Consider the following 13140-nt stretch of genomic DNA (forward strand, 5'->3'; position numbering starts at 1 on the left):
GTTGAGGCTGCAGCTTACGAGGCGGTCCGAGGACGTCCGAGACAAGCCGAGGTAGTCGGTCGCGCGATGGAGCACGGAGAGGAGAGCCCGAGAGGGGGAACGGTTCACGGTAGACGCCGAACGGTCACGAGTGGCGACGGACGCGGTCGAAGTCACGGCTGCGGATCAAACTACCCTAGTCGCTCAGTTCTTCACGGTAAACCGGCTCGGTCGGTTCTCTCAGCTCGTCTCTCCGCGTCCCCGTTTCTCTTTCTCTCTCTCTCTTTCTTTCCTCCTCCGTCTCCGTCTTTCTCTCCCGCGCTCATCGCGGAGCGTTCTCGGATCTCTCGTGCGCCTCGGATTCCACGGCTAACGCGACGCCCAGCGGCAGTGATACCCGGGTTCCATCGTGCGGCTTCGAAGGATCGTGCGCTCCCCGCCGCCGCCATCGCCGCCGCCGCCGACGTCGGCCGTTTCCTGCACCGCTGGATTCAAGTGCAATCGATAAGTTGGTTTTGACAAGCGCGCATCGGAGGACCCAGTGCGGCCGGTCGACGCAGACGTCCGCCATAGCTAGCTCGCCGTTGCCGCCGCGCCACCGCGGGAGAGGAACGCCGAATCTCGTCCTGTGGATATTACTCGACGCAGCTTAACCTCTATCTCGCGAGGTAAGTGCAAAACGGATTCACGGAAAATCGCGCGCGCGAGAGTTTTAGAAAGGCCCCCCCGTATCTCGTCGTGGCGATCGCAGCCGAGCGAGCGTGTCTGTGTTCCGGGAAAAGAGGATCGGGGCAAACGGCCGAGAGATTGTACGCGATTCGCGTCTCGGCAGCTGCCGCCCCGCGTCCACCGTCTGACCCAAATCCGTTCTTAATTCCGATGGCGTCGCGTCGCGTCCATCTAGTCCCGGCGGCGGACGATATCGGTCCACGAAAGCTAGCTGACAAAATGCGAGCGGTAACGCAATTGCCGGTGGCGCCCTAGGGGATGTCTGGCGCCGACGACAAAGGCACGAACGCTCCTTCGTTCTGTATTCGGTTTTCTACACGTTTTTCGACGGAAAAGTACGAACGCTCGGCTAATTACAGAATCGTTCTACCGCGACGAACGAATCGTCCTAACGTTTCCAACGACTTTTCAACAAATATTTAAAGAGAAAAAAAAATGATAATAATAAAAGACAGGCGCGTTAAGTATTATAGTTATTTTCTAAGTTGAGAAGCGAGACTCTTCGGCTCGACGGGGAATCGCTCTCGGTTGCGACAGCTCGGATCCGATTGCGGCACCGATTCGAGTTGGGCAAACCGCCGGCTCCCGCAATCCCTCCCTCTGATTATTACCCGGATCGCGAAATTGCCGGGTGACGAGAAAATTTCTCGCCCCGGCCCCGAGATCGCTCGCGCCCGAAGCAACGTTGACAGAAACGAAACAACACGCGGACGCTTAATCTGAGCCACCGCGGGATGGAGATGACGCGCTTGATATAAGATACCGGCGCGGACGACGTTATTACGTGGCCGATAATTAACGATGCAGATTGGACGCGGATGGCGGCTTCAGTTGCGCGTAAGATGTCGCGCGAACGTGTTTCCATTAGCGCGACCGGCGCTACCGAGTGTTTCGCGTGTTATTTTGGCGTGTTACATAATAGACTCCATTAAAACGGAGTTGATTTATAACGGCGCGGTTTGCGAAATAATTCCGCAAACCGCGACACGCGAGAGCTCCCCGATATATTCCACCAGCGGCGGTTTATCCCGCGAAAAAAAAAAAAAATGTCATGCACGCAGAGTCCGAGTAATAAGCACAATTATATCTGGTTAGAGGACTTTTCAGAATTTTTTTTCTCTTTACGTAACGTTCGTTCGAGTAACGAAAATATAACGCGAAAACTTGCGAGCAGCCTTGAATTTGTTTTTAAATGTGTTTTACTTTATCACTTTTTCCTGCTTGATCAAATCAATTACATTGCTTAAAGCGTGGCATAAATATGAATATTATTCCGTAAATAATCGAGTAAAATTTTTTTTAATAATATATAAATATCTGCGTTTAGAAATAGATAATCCAATTACGATTTCAATTTTGTTTTTCTTTTCTCTTAATTTATTATTCATAATTGTATTCCCAAGTAATTAAGCATCTTTATTTGATCGAAGAGCTTCGCGTTTTTCTCTGAATATTATTCATCATTTTCTCGCTGCGGTAATGGAAAGAAATAGCCTGAGGACGCTTTAGGTTGTTTAATGACCTGTCCGTCTTGTTAGAAGATAGATATCTCGGCCTGTCGTCGCAGGTTAATATTTACGTGACGATGGCCAATATCGTACGATCTTTCTCGCGGTGGAAAAAAAGAAAAAAAATGATCTTGCTATTGCGACATATCTTATTTACGACACGAGCGTCGATGACTCGCTCTGTTTCCGCGTCAAATTACTTTGAAATTCGATTTCGACCGCGGACTCTTCCTCGAGGGTTCGCGCTGCAACGTCGTAGCGCGGAGTTTATTGATCAGCCGGTGAAAGTGACGCTTCTTAGTATATGATACAAATTTAGAAAGCCGACGGGATGCCATTCGCGTCTTCACGTAAACCCTTCCTCGCTGTTTTACCTGAAAATTTTGGGCTTTGCAACGTCTATTCCAGATATATAATCGAGAAAAACCTTTTCCTAAAAAACCACCCAACCGACAACTATGCTTACTTTGCTTTCTTTCGGTATTATTTAAATTGAATATCGAAGCGTGCGTAATATGAATGCCGCGTTACAGGTGTAATTTTCTTACTCGGCAAAACCCGCTTCGCGGCCTCGCTCGGCGATGATCCCGCAGCTGCGTCGTCGTTAAGAACGTATACAGCGCGTTTTTATCCAGCACCGTAAACGACCGCGATTTGCTCTACATGCGGAACACAGGTGGAGGAAACGCGTCGCTTCCCGTTCTTTATATCCCGGCCAGCGGAAATCCCAACAATCGTAATGCGCGAGCAGGCACAGGTAGAGACGGGAGAGGACGGCCGCCGGTAGAAATCGATGATTCGCTTTAGCCGCTTATTTGTCCGCTTTTGATAGTCACGGAGGAAGTCGGCTGTCGCGCTTTCACGACCATTGTACTTTCGTCGGGCATCGGGGAATCTGTCGAAGGCCTCAAATCACCTCCGTCTGATATTAACTCGGCGACGCAGGGGGGAGGTCGATGGACGAGGATGACCGCGTCGGGGACGTTCGCAAAATACATATATCGAGATAGGGATTAATTAAACGTCGCGGCGGCGTGTGGACTGACTGACTGACTGACTCGTCGGTTCCTGCGCGGCAAAAGACGCTAATAGACTTAATGCACTTGGCAATTATTTCTTACCGCGATTCCGGGCGGCCGTATATCCGCGCGATAACGCTCGCACATTGTGAACGAATCGGTCCTCGTGCCTCGAACATAAATAACGACTCGGTTTTTCACATCCTGCTACGTGGATGCGAGGCTCGACGCGTCGAGGCGCATTATCTCGCGGACAAGAGCCTCGGCGCTCGCGCGTGTTTCGCAAATCGACGAGAACCACTGAAGCTGCCCCGCGATCGGAGATTAAGTACGCGGCCAGACGCTCGGGAATCGAAATATCTAAATATAGATCGCCCAAGCGCGGGCTAATCGATCAGCCGGCATATCAAATTATACGTCATTATAATTACTCGTTTGCATTTGCATTCGCCATTTTCTCCCGGTTTAGAAAACCGGTTCGTCGCCACCGCCGCCGCCGCCGAAGTGTGCGGCGCGAGCGAACCGACGAGACGCCGATCGTCTACTTTCTTGTTATCGCCGATTTGAGCGGTTCCCGACGACAGCGAGGCAAAGAGCGACAGACCCCGCGAAAGATGAAGGGGGGTGGGGTATACGCATCGCGGACTTTCTCTGCGTCGGTGGTACGCCGCCAGGTAGATTTCCATCCATCGCACCTGTACGTATTGTTTCTCGAATCTCGAATAATGACGCGAGTCTCGTCGTAGCCCTGGTCCCGCGACAACAACGGAACTTTGTAATCCTCGAGGCCCAAGAATTTAATTAGGATCAACGCGCAACGGGTCAACGGATCTAATTGCCCCAGAAATTATTTTATTTATTTATTTATTTATTTATTTTTTTTTTTTGAAAAGATGCGAAAATGTGCTATCACACGTAGAAACGCACAAGTACCTCCGTGTTCTTCTCTATTGTGACGAGATAATATCATTGGCATTGTTACGACCTACCCAATTGACCTCTGCTAGTCCGGACTCGGTCGGTGGTTCCGTAAAAGTTTTCGGTAGTCCTAATAGACCGGTGTAACGAGCAAAAAAGCTGGTAATGAGATTAATCTCGACTTAATGGGACATAATTTAAATAATGAATGTTAAGGCTGCCTCGTATTTATTTCTCCTTGCAGTCGTCGAGCCTGGCATGCCCGCTAAAGCGAGTAATACCCGACTGATCCGCAGGCACGCATTATTCTAAAATTCTTATACTATGTAACGGAAACCTGAATGAAAATTACGTCTGTTCTGGCAACGCGTGATTTACAGAATTTCACTCTTTCTTGCCGTCAACGTATCATTACCTCGCGGAATTTTCTTGCGCACGGGTCACGCAAGTCTAATCATCGCAATGATAAATCGCGGATCTTGGCAGAACGAAAGAGTGAAATCGCGAGATCTACATCGCACGTCCATCTTCAGCGCAGAAACTGCACACGATCGTTTCGTTCTCCGGCGAGGTTTTTTTTCCCCCGAAGGTTAATTCCAGCCGAACAAATATCGCGATTAGGACACTTCGCACGAAGTCGCGCACGAAAGTTATTTTTGAGGTAACGCGTGCGAACAATGTGCCGAGATAAACTTGGGAATCGTTACCAAAGTGAGCTCCATCGCGCGATGCGCCTCCGCGACGTTGCTTAAGAGCTTTCCCCTTGTTTTTGTGAAAATGACCCCCTTCTCACAGATGATCTATTCACTCTCTTGCGCGGAAATTCTCAATGAGATAAAAGAAACGTTCACACGCGGTCGGCCTCTCTCGCGCGCGGCATTTTCTCTCTCTTTCCGACCTCCGCGACGTGGCCCCCAGGCCCATGTATGCCGGCGATTATTTCGGAATAGAATAGTTCTCAAAATACATATACGTCGGCAATTATTTCAGAATAGAATAGCCTCTTGAAATTTAATATTTTAACACCGGTAACTTTTTAATTTCTATTATATTCTTATATAATTATATTTTGATTGCAGTAAGTAAAGAGTTCATTTTCACTTTTCGCTCATTCGCGCGCATCCGTGACGTATAATTTTTTTTCTACGTTGAACACGGAGAAACCTTCGCCTTCGGCACTTTGTTCAACACGAAAGGTGATACGGGCGTGGGTGTAAAGACACGGTTAAATCCGTTGTTCGTATCGGCTGTATACCAGTTTAATGCGCATTACTCACCTAGATAAAAAAAAACAGGACAGACAGACAGACGTTTAGAAATTACATTCTTTCGATGAGTCTCGTATTCATGTATGGTTTCTCAATCTGTTGTCTCACGAGATTTGACGGAGTTTTCGTTCGATTGCAAAACCAGATTCTCCAAAACCGACGTAGAAGGTAACTTTAAAACTTTTTTTTTTTTTTTAACATTATCTCTCGAAATATCGCGTCGGATTTTGGTTTCGTCTGTTATCGGAAGAATTATCTTGCCTATCCCGGTAACAAAGAGCGTTCTAAAGATACAACTTCGTAAAGCCGTCTGTCAGACTTGTGTCCGTAAAATATGTAAGCTTATAGACACGTGTAGAAATTGCATTTTCAATATGAGAATGACTTGCTCGGATCCAAAGATAACCGCGCGTATAACTGTCAAAAGTTACATATTCGTCGCGGCGTATTGGCACAGGTGGATTAAACGGGCGATAGTTATTAGTACGTTTCGTATCTACGTCCCGGTCGCGTACAGTGTTGATAAAAGCGTGCCGAGGAGGTGCGACACCTGTTACGCGTAGATACGATAATTATAGTCATCGGCCTGTCGTCTGTTATTACGCACGCAGGAATCTGGGTACTTGGAGAATGTAGCGAGTGAGCCGGCGAACGACAGCTGCGAGGCTCCTCTCGTTTTATTGACCGCGAGAATCTTCTAAAGCGACATTCATACTCTTCACTCAACATTGCATTTTCATCCGTCAGTCATTAAGCGGTCGAGAGAGAAGTCTCACGAATCGAATTAGGATCAATGGTAATTTAATCGTCCCCCTCGAATTCTAAAAGGAGATGAAAGGTGCTCGTTGATATCTGGCTCTCGGAAATAAAAAAAAAGAATTATTTTTCGCGCAGCGGAAAGGGGATTGCTTTACAGCGAACTGTATTCTCCTCTCTTGCGGTTTTTCGCTAATATTACCTGTAAATTTGCAAAAATGGCATACTATTAATATAACAGCATCGTCTTCCAGCTATTTATACAGCGCACGCCGTGTGTGAATTGTGCCTTGTCAGTTTAGAATAGCGGTTCTCAAACTGGTTCGTACAGTCATGAGACTTTACCAGTGTCAGAACAAAAAGAGCACGTCGCTGACCGGAATAAATCACGGCAGAAATGAAGGCTTACTCTCCGAACCGCGTACAGCTGTCAGGAAAAACACATGCGGTCGGGCCGCGTACGCGTACAATTTATGCGCGAGATCTCGCCCGCGTGAAAAGAGCTTCGCGATTAGCGACGTCTAAGGAACGCTGCTTTGAAAAGAGACGGCAAGGTGAAACGATGAGATTTACCCGCGGCGGAATATCGTATAGAATCTCCGCTTTTAATGAATTTACGAGTTTGGCTTTGAAAAATTAATCGCGGAGAAGCCGGGGCACTCCGGGGGACGGTGATAACTTCTCGGCGGAATGCGCGCCGGGGCTGCTCGTCCCCGATAATACGTCCGCAATCACGCGACATACGCTCGGACCGCAGACTTCTATTTCGTCCCTCCGCCACCAGTATCTCCGTGCATAAATCAAACCGCGCGGCCACGTATCGCCCGGCGTGGCACGGGGAGATTGAACCACATTCCGGCGTGCGTCGAACGCGCTTACGCTGGACCCGGCGTAACCTTTGTCGCGGTGGAAAGGTATAAAAAGAAAAGAAAAAAAAAGGTAAACACCATGACGCGAAGAACAGGAGGCGAAAGAGAGAAAGAGGACGACGAAACACTTGGACGGCCAGGCCGTAATTTAAATTTAATCTACCGGCGATTAAAGTCTCATTAGGCGATCGGATCAACGATTGGGTACTCGCCAACTGCTCGCTCGATTTAAACGCGTAATGCTTCGCCACCGTGCAATCTACGGATCGCGTTTCTACTGTGCCGGAGAAGAGCGAACAGTCGATTCTTATTAAAATACCGAGATTCCGGCGGGTCCTTTTGCAGCCTCCGCTCCGTTAGATCATTCGGCGCACCGTCTCCGTGGAAAATTGTCTTGATATAACATTGTATTTATTGTACCTACCAGAAATAAACGCGGGTAATCTGCGGTGAACTTTAGAGAAGAGATTACAATTTTTTTTTTTTTTTTTTTTTTTTAATACAAGCAAAATCATGAATCGCATATCAATGTCATAATAATAAATATTTATAAAACTATAAAAACGTTTTATGAAACGTGAATGCAAGTACATAAATTACCTGTATTATTTTTATGAAATTACTTATCAGGCTCTTTCTCTGACATGCCTTCAGCAGTCGCATCCTTTTCACGAGAAGGCGTTCATTAGATCTCGCGTTTAACAATAGAACGTAAGCCGTTAAACATTGTGTTGCTTGGAGCAAACAGCCGTGTGGCGGGTTTCACGGTACTCTTGAATCTTTAGAAGTTAGGCAGGGTCGGACAATACAATCCACGGAAGATTAAATCTTTTGGCAGCTGACAGTAGGCTTTGTGCTTATTTCCGACCGACCTGCTTTAGCTCGTCGAACGCATCGCCGTCTCTCGTCCCTCGCGCCGTCTCTCAAGGCGTATTTTCGCTCGTTTCGAAACTCTGAGGTGTTCGGACTCTATGAGAGAGCCCTTTCTGTCCCATTCAAAACACGTTTTTGCGAGAATGCCACCGGTGTCTAAAAAGCACCCGGTTAGAGAGATATGGAAACGATGCAAGAAAAACCGTTCACTTCGTCCTATGCAATCATATGCTGTTCATATTACTTGATCACGTGCATTTTCTGTCGTGGAAGTAAAGTTATATTATTTTTTTATCTCGTATTTTACTTCTTCAAATATAATACGTTGCGTACAAATTAGATGTCAATTGTGATTTTTGACCGGCAAGTTTGTTGTGCTTAAAAAAAACAAATGAAATAAAAGCTTCTTAAGCCGGTTTCTCTTATCTTTCTCTTCGAAGCGTAATTACGTGCCTGCTTCGTTTTAAGTGCGGGCAAGATGTTGTTGTAGGCGAGGCGCTGCGAGCAGAACCGATCTTTTTACACGTTGCGATAAGTGTGTGCCAAATCTGAATAACGCATTCGGATTCGCGCGAGCGGCGATATTACAAGGGAGAAGGCGGGAGCGGACTTAGCCGCAAAAATGCGCCCGTTTAAAATTAATGCTATCCGTCGACGATAAATCCTCCCGATGCTTCGCGGAAACGCACGGAAAACGTTGAAAATGAGCCAGTAACTGAGCAAACGAGGACAGCTGAAACGAGCGATGCGGAACACGATGCACCTATCGCGTAAGCGTAGTCCTCGCGCGTAACAATTATCGGCGATAGCCGTAACGTAAACTCGCGAACTCGGTTACGCTCGCGGCTAAAGACGGCAAAGGCGTGCTCTCTCGACTTACTCCGTCGACTCCGCTTTCTTCCGTTTCGATGTTCTCATTAACTTAATGGGCGTACAGCAGGAATACCCATTACATTTTCTAAACCGCAAAATTAGATCCGCGACTTTATGGGTGGTGTCCACGATTCTCTTCTTCTTTTTTTTTTTTTTCTCTCTCTCTCTCTCTCTCTCTCTTTTTTACGTTTCGCCGTGTGTCTACCTTTCCACACGCATTGAGATTTCAACATTTTTCGTCGTTTCCTTGAGAAATACGTGCGTCATAAAAATTTATATTTCCTCGAAAACCGCGCGCGAACTTAGATCCGTGCTGTTTATGTTTCTTGCGCTTTCTTCCGCAATAGAATTGTGCTAATGCCGGCTAGGTACTTGTTCATTTTGCCTGACGTGATCCAATTCAAGTGTGCCCGCAACGTCACCCGTCAGTTCTTTGCGGCGTATCCGTCCTCCGCGGCCGGCCTGTCATTGGCGCGTACCGCGCGAGGATGTCGTTGACCCCATCCTTAGGATCCTTAAGACGCAAAAACGCACACGCGAGATACCGTTGGCACGAGTCACCGACATAGATGCACCTGTTCCGCGCCGCCGCTAGTGACGATGCAACGCAAGCGGCGGCGGCGGCGGCGGGCGAGCGCGCTCGTTTGCTTCTTCTTCGCCTCCGCGTTCCGCGCGAGAAGACTTTGCGGAGGTCGTCGATATCGTGACGATGCCGTTTTAGTCCATCACTCTTCGGATCGGGGTGAATCACGATGCCAGCGATGCCACCACGTCGCGACGCAAAAGAAAGAGACATCGCGACTAAAAAGAGGAGTAAAACTCCCACGCGAGCTTTCGTATCGAATTTTCCAAATATTTCGTTACATTGCATTGAATAAATTCTACATTAATTTTTTACATAATACTTTTTGAAAGTAAGACGTATAAAAGTTAAAACACAAGTCAGTTAAAAGGAAAAGAAAAAAAAAAAAAAAGGAGAGAAAATTAACCGTAGAGGTCAACGAAGATGTAAGACGAAATAACTCTTGAAATTTCGGTCTCTGCGAGCCGAACGGGGTGGGGAGGGGAGGAGGGGGGGGGGGACTGAAAGGAAGGCCCTCGTCGCGTCACGTTGCATCGCCTCTCGTCGCAACGCGGGGCGGCATTCCAGCGCGTCCTTCACCTCGGAGGGAGAGGAGTACTCGCGTTTTATTTTCATGCTTTCGGTTGGCGCTCGTGCAATTGCATAACGGTCACGCACGTACACGCGCAGGCCCCCGCGTACACGTACAGCGCGAACGACGACACGCACGACGGCGAAGGAAGGAGAGAAGGCGAGAGATCCCGTGCGCGCGGGATCGCCGACTTTTCGCGTTGCACGCGCGTACGTATGCGCCGGTTGCTTCGGTTACGCGTGAAAAATGCGTACGACATAGTGGCCGGGAATTCGCTAAAATATGCCCCGGCGTTTGAGATAGGCGAGAGAGAGAGAGAGAGAGCGAGCGTTTAGCAGCGGCTCTCGTCCGGCGGCCGTTTATTCATACGATTTTACAGCTTTCGGTGCCTGTCGCGCCGTGCTGCCGTGCACGGATAACGGGACCTCATAAAATTATTTTGCAAAGCCAGGTAGCACGGGGATAGTCTCGGACTTAATCTTAATCCGTTGGATCTTAAGGCGTAATATAAGGCGGACCATATGTTGGAGATCGCGATGAGGCATACGTTAAACCACTTAACGCTCGCCTCCGCGCGCGTGTCGCCCCGGCACACTTTTTCACCTCGATATTAACTCGCCCGATCCACGGTAACGTGCCGGCGTTTTCGTTCTTCTTATTTTACGATTCGCTAATGCAACAAGGCAATTATATAATATACTGTAACAACATGCGGTACGGTAATAGTAGACGTGGCCGCGTGTTAACGCGCGTTAGAAATAAGAACGGGGCAAAATCCATCATCGGCATTAATTAGCGCGTTTCTCGGGGCTCCGTTTCGTAAGCGCGTTCTCAAAACGCGGAAGCGTTTACGGGCAAACTTGTCGCGATTACGGCTCGTTTCTTTGCCGCCGAGCGATGGCAAACGACGGAGCAATTATTCGTACACTCCCTAGTCGGTCCCGCGAACGAAGGTTCCCATGCGCGTAATCCGCGCGCTCGTTACGAGGCACATTTCCGCTCGAGCGTTAAAGTAAGAAAACGCCCGGTGGACCCGCTCGCGCATAAACAGCTGTCGCTCGGAATCGTTCGGAAGACGCGGCGCTTCCCCGAGTGGATGTGGCCGGTCGATTAACGGATTAATCGCGCTCGTCTCCGCGCTTTCATCGGCAGCTGACGTGCGCGCCCGATAAATACAACGACCCGTTAAGAACGCTAACGGTTCCCGATATTCGCGACGGGTCGCGGTTTCATATCGAGGCTGACAAACCCCCGATCTTTTGCGAGTTTCCCCACGCGCTTATCGTTTCGGCGAGTGCCGACACCTTTGATTTTCTGTCGCGAAACCCTCTCGGCGGATGCAGCGAAAAACGGAGAGCGGAAGTTGAAAAGAGCCTGCTGTGTAGTATATCTACGACCTAATGCTTTTCTTTTATTACGATTTGTATCATTTTTGCGATGTATTAAACCGCGGGAGCTTTAGCACGAGATAATCGAGACCCTCGAGTTTTCTAATGTTCGGAACACGCGCACATATGTTCGCTCTGATTATTTTTTTTTTTTTTTATCGCGATTTATAAAACGCATCGAATGGCGCGAGTTAGCCGAACGATTGAAGCTCTTAATGGCGCAGCGGGTGCTATTAGCTGCGGTTGCGTAATAGCGAGCTAGATCCTTGAGAGATGATAAGCGCGTTACATAAGATATCTAGTTTGATTGTGGCAACGCGATTTTTACAATAATTCGCTTCTAGATATCTCCATCGGCGTGGAACTGGAAATTTTCGAGGCTCGCCGGCGAAATTGTCGGCCGTGTTGTCGCCGCGATTAAAGCTGAATTCCCCCCGCGTTCTTCCCCCTTTTCTGCCCAATAAAAATACGTGAAAATACGTTTTCTTATCTCGCCGGCGAAGGAGAGGACGCGCGGCTCGATGCAACCGCGAGCCCTGCTTTTTCTCGCCGTGCCGACGCGGCGTAACGGAAAGTTGGCAACAGTCAGTAGTAATAAAGGAATAACGGAGCATTTCCGCAGTTTAAAACGCGCACGGCTCCGGCGATTCTTCTTAGTATCAGCCTCGATCGAGTTCGGGCTCGAGCCGCTGGTGCCCCTAAGTGTATCATTGCCGCATCGGAGATGCCGCGTCTGAAAATGCACGCGCGCAATTTCGCTTTAATTCATTCGGTTATAACGGAACCGGCCAACGTTCGCGGCATCGCATTAATGGAAACTTACCGTCGAATATATTAAAAGCACGTACCATTCGCGCTATGATTACGCGCAATGTAATTACACCGTGAAAACATGCGCGAGTAATTATATTATAATGTTAATCCTTCGATACAAACGCAGGATATTGAGTAATTCTCGAATAGAGTAACGTGTAATTAATAAGTATACAAACGCGATGCTCTTTATTTGAATTTGGAGATATTTTTCGTACGTAACGCAACGAAATCTTGACTGCTCCGGAGCTTGAAACTGTGAAAAAAAAAAAAAACCCCGGCGTATAACGCTCTTATTACTGAAAACAAGTATGCATAACGCGTCCATTGATTAATAGCCACTAATTTTTGTTATCTTAATCTCGCGCGTTGAAATTCTCACGGCGATTTAGTACGTCGACAGCTAAATTGATCATCATACGTAAGCCCTACGCAACTTAGTGCAGCGAGAGAATGCCGATGAAACGCTTCGTGCTTCCTCTCCCACGCCACACCCGCCTCCGACGCTTGCTCGACGCACTTAAGACACGGCCGGCTTAATTCCGAACGTCCGTGTTTTACGAGGACGCGTAAAACTCCCGGCGAAGATGGGAGAGATCGCAATACCGTGCGGAATAACAGAATAGCTCGGTGCCGTATTCTTCGCGACGCGGAGGGAGTCGACGAGGAATAGCGAGACAATGACGGAACGATCGGCGCAAAAACGGCGATGACGAGGAGAAACGCGAGCGTAGCTTACGTAAAGCCAGGCACCTGCCTCATTGTGAGGCGGTTTAGCGCGGGGTCGGCCATTCTCCGCGTTATACCCACGAGGGAACCTCCTTTACCTGCCTTCCTTCGTCCGTTTGCCCTCCCCCGTTCCTCCGAATCACCTCGTTCCAGATATTCGGTACTTCTCCATCTCCCGCGGTCGATACCGTAGCGAAATATCGCGCGATTGCAGCTTCAATTAAGCGAGACGGGACGCCCGGGCGGGAATCGGCCGCCGATTCG

At 48.5% G+C, this 13140-nt stretch overlaps 1 protein-coding gene across 5 annotated transcripts in view; it reads left to right on the plus strand.

Annotated features, from left to right (window-relative positions):
• Positions 1 to 200: 200 nt before the first annotated feature.
• Positions 201 to 13140, plus strand: part of Smash (smallish) — a 48071-nt gene continuing 35131 nt past the window's right edge. For 3 of the 5 annotated variants that reach the window (XM_070657214.1, XM_070657216.1, XM_070657215.1), the window contains exon 1: positions 205 to 647. The gene's annotated coding sequence lies outside the window, so the exon portion shown is untranslated. Of the gene's footprint in view, positions 648 to 13140 lie in introns of all 5 variants that reach the window. The other 2 variants (XM_070657217.1, XM_070657218.1) reach the window with 2 other exon arrangements.

Source organism: Cardiocondyla obscurior, linkage group LG05 (assembly GCF_019399895.1).
Source record: "Cardiocondyla obscurior isolate alpha-2009 linkage group LG05, Cobs3.1, whole genome shotgun sequence".
NCBI lineage: Eukaryota > Metazoa > Arthropoda > Insecta > Hymenoptera > Formicidae > Cardiocondyla > Cardiocondyla obscurior.